This window comes from Lates calcarifer, linkage group LG12 (genome assembly GCF_001640805.2).
Source record: "Lates calcarifer isolate ASB-BC8 linkage group LG12, TLL_Latcal_v3, whole genome shotgun sequence".
In the NCBI taxonomy this organism is placed as follows: domain Eukaryota; kingdom Metazoa; phylum Chordata; class Actinopteri; family Centropomidae; genus Lates; species Lates calcarifer.
This window is the reverse complement of record NC_066844.1, coordinates 15,313,430-15,321,450: the sequence shown is the minus strand read 5'-3', so window position 1 is coordinate 15,321,450 and position 8,021 is coordinate 15,313,430.

Here is an 8,021-nt window from a genome sequence, read left to right as displayed (position 1 = left end):
CGGCACAGACATCACCCTGACACACAAATCCTGAACCATAAAGCTGACATTTAAAACACAAATTTCATTTTCAGGGTTATTTCTTAAAGACACATTTTGATGTCTGACATTTCAGTTTGAATGCCTGCTGTATTCACACACAGCTACACACCATTATTTTGTTAAACTGAGACCTAAATATCATTCTAACTGCAGCAAAACACTTTCCACGACTGTTTTATTCTGAATCTTTGTTACATATTGGATAGAGCACATCTTATTACGAAGGCTGTGTGCTTGTCTCAGTTAATGCTGAAAATAGTGACCTCCTGCATATCACCATCTGTCACATGCTCGCTGGGATTTTGGATGTGAATAGATTGTCCCAGGAGCTCTGACAAATACAGATCCATATGCCCTGTTTATAGCAGCCGTGTTTGAATAAACTAAAAAGATAAAAAAAAACTCAAACAACAAATTGCAAATTAGTCATTTTTGTACATTTTTTGGAAGATTTCTCCAGACAGTATGTATAATTCTGTCTTAGTTATCCTCCATGTACTTTACTAATAGTAATCCCATAATTTAAGTGATTAAAGCTTTCTATTACTGTTGACTGTTAATAAGTGAGTAACATATTTCATTAGGCTGTTCTTACAATATCATGCTATAACATGTAAAAAGTCTGCACATCAATATTTCACTCAAAGATGTCAGTAGTTGACTCTGGGCACATATCCATGCTCTTAAAATTCTGTATGTTGTTGTCAGTCTAGGACTGAGCTCATTGTGTAATCCCATGGGGGTTTAGGGCAGTACAATAAAAGGTCAAACTCTTCACTGTAACCCAGTAAAGGGCTTGACTAAGCAGACGGACACTTTAATCTTTAAGAGTCTAGGTCAAGGCAGGGTTAGGGCAGGGGGGATTTATGAGCACATACTGTATTTGCAGGACACTTTAGACCCCAGTATTTGTCATGTTTAGTAGAATGTCAGAGATCAGCTGCAGAGCCACAGTCAGTCCTGAAGCAGGACATGCATGCGATGTTTCTGCGCGGTGTCGTTGAAGAGGGATAGAGAGATGGAGAAGATAAGCTCTTCCATCTCCACTCTACTGGGAAGAGGGGGGTGGAGGTGGGTGTGTGTGTGTGTGTGTGGGGTGGGGGGGTGGGGGGTTAGTAGTCGATGTTGCATAACAGGCTCTGGGTCAGTGGGCTGCTTTCAACCATCAAAATGATCCCATTCTGTCATCGTATTGTGTGTGTTGGTGTACATGTATATTACACCGCGTGCATAGTGTAGCCATTACTTATGGCCATGCATGCCATTATGTGATAGGTGTGTGTATGTGTGTCCTCGTAGCCCATTGCTTTGTGAAGGTTGCCACCGCAAGTAGAGCAGTTGCATAACAGCAGTTAAAATCACTATGGCAACAGCAGTCTTTCCCGGGAATGAAATAGTGTCATGGCTTTTTGGGCTACTACATCCACACCCCCATTCATCAAAATATTAATACACTCTGTCAGCACTGAGTCCATTCATCAGAGCTGCTCCTATAACCCATGAACAATTAGTCAATCATTATACACTATACATGCTGGCGTAAGGATGTATTGGTGCGCACTTTTCATTCAGGTCAGCCAGTCATTGAATGGAAGAGTCACCATAGACACAATAATCCCATAACCTTGCATTACGGAAGTCGACCCATGCTGGCTGAAGTTCAACGTCATGCATGGTGCAAAATTAATTTTATGTGTTTGTTCTCTACCACCAACTCATTTCCTTATCTCTCAGCAGTTCACTCATTATCTGCAACAGACAGAGGATTATCTAATAACTGTGAGACACTTTCACTTATTACAGCGATGAAAGGTTCTTAACTATTGCACAGTGTTTCTGTCTTGCTCTTCTGCATATGGATGACAGGCTGGACCAAATGTGTGTTTTACTACCACAGCTCCAGTTTCCTCTTGTCTATTTGATGTTTATGGAACTTGACCTTGACTGTTTCTCAAATAGCGATATGACATGACACACAAACATCAGGAAAAACACAGCAGACATTTTCTTTTTTAATATCTGGGCATTTGCATTTTTATTTGTGTGTCTGTGAGTTCCTGTGTCTGACCCATACCCTTTATAAAACCTTGAATCTATTTTTCATTTTCTCACCCTGTGAATATTCCTGAGCGCATGGCCGCACAGATCTTCCCCTTTTTAGGAGGTCGTTGGTTCAGATTATAGGAAAAATTACTGAACACAACCAATCCATGCATGGTCTGCATACTAAACTGTCCGCTGAGTCCTGCATGTGATCCTCAGCACCACGTCTCACTGTGTCCTCTCACTGCTGTCTGAGAATTGCTCCATTGTCTGCCACACAATTTAGCGCACAAGCATGCACAGTGGATGCTGCTGCTGCTGCTGTTGCCTCCGGCTCTGAAAACAGAGTGGGGGGGTTGAAACCAGCCAGCACTGCTGTGGCCAAGGTGCACTGGTGCTATCCAGTTTTCTCTATTTATAGGTGACCAATCACAGTCATACCAAAATCCGTGTGTGCAACGTTTTCATGTAAACACAAATAGCATTATAGTCTTTTTTAGTTCTGAAACATTCTGCTGCATTTGTGATAAATTCTACCTTTAAATCTTGTGTATAATATTATAATTTGGCTTCATAAGAACAAAAGACACCACATGAGCCTCCATAGCTGTAATTTGATTTTAAAAAATTATTTGATTAAAATGTAAGTATTTACTGAGTAGAGTATGGAAGCCAAAACGAGCAGTTGTTGAAACAGCGTTGTACAAGAGATGTCTATATAGTTACGAGGAGGAAAACCATCACATTTTGGTAGATTTGTGCCGACATAAACACAGAGAGCGAGAGCTGCATGAATCAGGAACACAGCCAAGCTTATTTTGACAGGTGCTAAATTGAGCTTACATGATGGTGACAAGCTCTGCAGAGGCAGTTACATAAACGGGTCAATAATGTAATGAGACTGAGCGTAGAAAATGGCGTTCTACTCTCTTTTACGCTCTTGAAGATTATGCAAGGAAAAAAAAAACAAACTTGTGATTAAGATGATGATGGTTGTGGGGATTAATCAGCTGACCTGCTTAAATCTGTATATGATTTGATGAGAATTCAGCCACCAGTGAAGTGTGTATGCGTGTGGATGACTGCACCTATTCATGTAAACACTGTGAAGCTCGTTTTCAGGTCATCTTAGAGAGATTAGGCAGCTGTGCTTTAATGTAAGGATGATACGATGAGAAGACAGAGCTATGGATACAACACTCCTTCATGAGGACAGTGACAGTTGTGTGTGAATACTGGTTTGATGCATCCCTGTCTGATCTGATACAAGGGCAGGTATTCATTCTATTTTGACAGTTTTCTTATTTCATTAGCTTAATGTGGCTTTTTTGATCAACATTGATCAACACAAAAAAAGGCCTGTTACTGTCAAAGTGATGATCCTAGATCTCCATTATGTAACGTCTAAAACCAGTTGGCTGCACCTCTGATGATTTAGATGTGTCCTATAAAGGCCACTGGAATTCTGTTAACCTGGCCAACTTGTAACACATCACAAAGACTGTAGTTTTAAATCTGAAATAAAACTAAAAGCCTGCAGTCAACCGAGCGGCTCTTACTTAGACACAAGTGTGCTTTGAGCTAATTGCCAACATCAGCATGCTAACATTCTCGACACAACGAGACATTGTAAACATGCTTATGTTTAGCAGTTAATGTTTACCATACAGATTACCTTAGTTTTACACGTTAATATGTTGCTGATTACATAAAGTGCAGCTGAGTTTGTTGGTAATGTCACTGGTTTTGCAGGTATTTGCTCATCAACCAAAACTGTGGACAAACCTGGATTCAAAAAAAAAAAAAAAAAAAAGAAGCTGAAAATGAACTTGCTCCCAAGGTTTGAAACTTCACAAGCTTACAGATGAATTCTAAACACCAAGATGTACAGTCTGAAATTCCAAATAAAAGTCTATATTATACAAATTATTTTTTTTTTTTTAAAAAGGATGAAAAATATCACATAATAACATATATATAACACATAATGGACTTCTGATGATTCCAGGAATGATTTATGGAATAATCATGACGTAACAGAAACCAATGATTATTTATGACAGGAAGATAAATCATGCACTAACCCATTTCTGATATTAATCATTCAGTTCATAAAATCCCTACTCTCTCTTGATCCTGCCCCCACTTACATACAGGCCGCAGAGGGAGGGCTCACGCTGAGCAGCTTTGAAACACAAAGTAGAATTTAATTGACTGTTTATAAGAACATCAAATGACCACACAGGGCGTGGAGGTTTGGACTGCTCACCCAGCCATAGAAAAAGAGGAAGGCAGAGAAGTGGACAGCAAAATCAGGGGAGAAAAAATGAAATCGAGCCAAGATGTAATTAGAGTGTTACATAACGGCGGCAGTGACGCTGTCTGCCAGGCATCGGGCCTTGAGCTGGCCTGAGGCTCCTGGCGTACCCTCGCCGGTCCACTCTGTCAAACTCGTTTACACTGACCTCCTAATTACTATAATGAACCATCCCAAGCACAGATTAACACTGAACACACTCTTTGTTCAAGCTCACCCATGAAGGTCAAATGAAGGAAGACTTTCTGCCCTCTCAAATCAGTCCCTGGGTGTTACTGCAGCTCCACATAGCCCTGCCAGGCCTCGATTGGATTAGTCAGGGATTACAGCAGTTTGGGTTTTGGGCTGGAAAACCGATAAATACTGTGAACGCATAAAACCATTGTGAAACACTTTTTTAGTCATAAGTGGCAATGTGTGCCAAACAGAGCCTCTGCTGTCCACTGTCTGACGTGGTTGCAGTGATAGACAGGTGCCAGATGTGGCGTTACGGTGACAAATTTATTATGAAATGGAAATAAAATGTTGCAGCCAAGGTTGGGAATTCAGCTCTAACTGTCCCGGGATTCTCTTTACCCACTCATATCCCCTTTACCTCTTATGGACAACTCTCCGTCCCCAGGGGTGGGTTTACATAAGCCCTGCATATACATAAATAGTATTTGCATGTTTATTTTTACATGTGTATGATGTGTCTTAATGCCGTCGCCCAGCTGGTGAATGGCTCAGGAATGTGATGTGATTATTACACGCACTGTCCACTGAAAAACCACGTGTCAGGGTTAAACAAGGCAAACAAAGAGAAAAAACATCAGTTAAGTGTATAGATTTTTAATTCCCAGGCTGAGTGCTGTTGTTGTGACATGAATAGCCCTGTGTCATGCCCATCCATTATCTGCTGATAAAACTGCCCATGGTCTGACTAAAACTCATGCACACAACCCTCCACTCCTGCACTGCAGGAGAACTTCACTATTTACATCTGTTCATCCCTAAAAATGAGGAAGAAACAGTCTGACTCATTTGGAGTGGACATAAATTACCCGCCTAACCGTGTACCAACATTATCACTGTGTGTGCTCCCAGATCAGCCTCCCACACCTCAGGCAGACTGCATGTCTGTGTCACTGTGCATGACATTACTTTGTGGAGGTATATGTGAGTGGTTATGTGGGAGAAGGCAAATTCATTAACACATCAAGAGTGAGTTAGCTTCTGTCTCTTAAATAGAGTGTGTGATTAAAAAGGGCGTGCTGTTGCTTTTCATTGAGAAAGAACTCCCTGATACTTGTAGAAGTGAATTAAATTCTATACTGTGTGTCAGCCACTAGTAGAAAGGAAGTAGTATCATGAGTCAACAGTTCACATTGATCTGTTAGTGTTCAGCGGTGAAAAAGAAGTGAGACCTTACTGAGCTGGGCAGTAAAACTACTGGAAACACTGCTTTGCTTTTCGTTATGTTTTCTAAATAATCTTCATCAACGCACATACTGTGGAGAATTATACCAAAGCTAATACCATAGCTGATGATAATATTAATAATCATATTGTGGTAAATCACATAGAAATTAAACGTTTTGTTGATTATTGAATTCAGCAGAAAAAATGGCAACTATTTTTAGCATGTGAGTAATGCCAAACAGTTGCCATTGCTTGATTTATATGACAGTAAGCTGCATATTTTTTGGTTTTGGACAGCTGCTCAAACAAAGCATATATTCACAAAAATTAACTTTTGGGGCTGGGTAATTGTAATCTGTGTTTTTTTTTTTTTTTTTAAAAAAAGACATTTTAATAACAAAACTATGATTAATTGAGAAAATCTTGACAGATTAACCAGTTAGTACAACAATCATTAGTTGCAGTCCTAAAATTAGCTAACATTCATGTGTGCTGCCATTAATAAACCATACAAAATTTCACTTGGTTTAATTAGACATGCTGGGACTGTGACCAGGGACCCTGATTTGTTTCACTTGCAGTAGGTCATCTTTATAGAATAACACTGACATGTCTTTGTATATGTTTGTCAACAGAGTATTTTTCTGCTATCAGTTCCATACTGACATTGTACTAAAAGAACTTCATTGTTATAAATCTTTTTATTATGAACAAATATGGATTTTCACCCTGTGGCTGATCTCATATGTAAGATTGTCCTCATATATCAAAGGGGTTTATAGGGTATTTAACCTGTTTAGAGACCTGACTGGTGATTTAGCTGAAGAGGAAATCTTGTTACATAAAAATTCTTGAGTACAGTTAAGGTAATTCAGGATAGTTTTGTCTTGCCTGAAGCATAGGTCTTTTGTTAGTCTCTATGCAAATTTAGAGTGTAAATAGTGTAGCCCAGGTCTACTTCCACGGCCCGGGGTTCCATGTATCAGGCATACACTGAAACACTGGTGTGTTTATATAATTGGTTGCAGACAGACACACTGTCCTCCACAGGGACACACAGGTGCACCAGGGGAACATTACTAAGTTATCAAAAAATTGGATCCATTTTATTTGAATGTGTTTTCTTGTGTTTACAAAGATAATAGATATTTGCTTGTGCATTGCCAAACATTATTTGCATTGTCTGGCACTGAGGGACAGTTTGCACGTGATGTTAGACTGAGTTATCTTTTTCAGATTATTAAAGCGGTGGATATTTCAGTTTTCTTTAACACGTGAGTGTGATTCAGGCTGAAATAAATTCACAATTATTATCTTCTTCTACATTCTGACTGACAGTAAAATGTCTAAACCACATCTTGAATATAAGAGTTTTATTCAAAGTGCCATGAAAAGCAGAGACAGGAGGGAGCTTGTGTGGTATTTGCTTGTCCTCACCTCTGTGTTAGCTCACAGCTCTGTGGTCATTATGTAACCACATGAACAAATATCTCTTTATCTGAGGGCAGATGAGCAGACTCTCAACCATCCTCCATTACTCTGTGTGTGTGTGTGTGTGTGTGTGTGTGTGTGTGTGTGTGTGTGTGCGCGTGTGTGTGTCTGTGTGTATTATCGCTGAAAAAGAAATCAGGTGCTAGATGGTAGGAGGTGCAAAGTGTTTAGATTGATCAGATGTGCAGATGGCTGAAATCTCCACTCACTGTCATGTTGTTGTTTAATTATTATGAGTCGATGGCTAAGTGTGCCACTGGTACTGTGCAGCCAAAGGTGCCCATCATCATTCAGTACTTCAATTACTGACCTAGAACTTGACAGCTGTACAACGGGTTGAAATGTGAAAATGAAAGGTTACTTCTCCTTTGATATAATTCCACTTCACTATCACATATCCGCATCCACACCAAAAACCACAACACACACGCACACACACAGGATAAGCAAAGCTAAATATCGACAGTGGAACAACACTGAGCTCTAGTGGTCAGAGACATTACAACATGAGAAAAACTGAGATTGCTACTGAGTCATTTTATCAGAACCAACTGCATCATAATTTCTACAACATGAACAGTCGCAACCATAATTATTCTAAGTGATAATAATGGTGCATTTGAAAATATGATATGTGACAAGTCCTGGTGCAACCCTACTTGCTGGCCTTGAAAAAGGAAATCAGATTTAGTCACACAAACAGGAAACTACATCGCTGCAGCTCTTT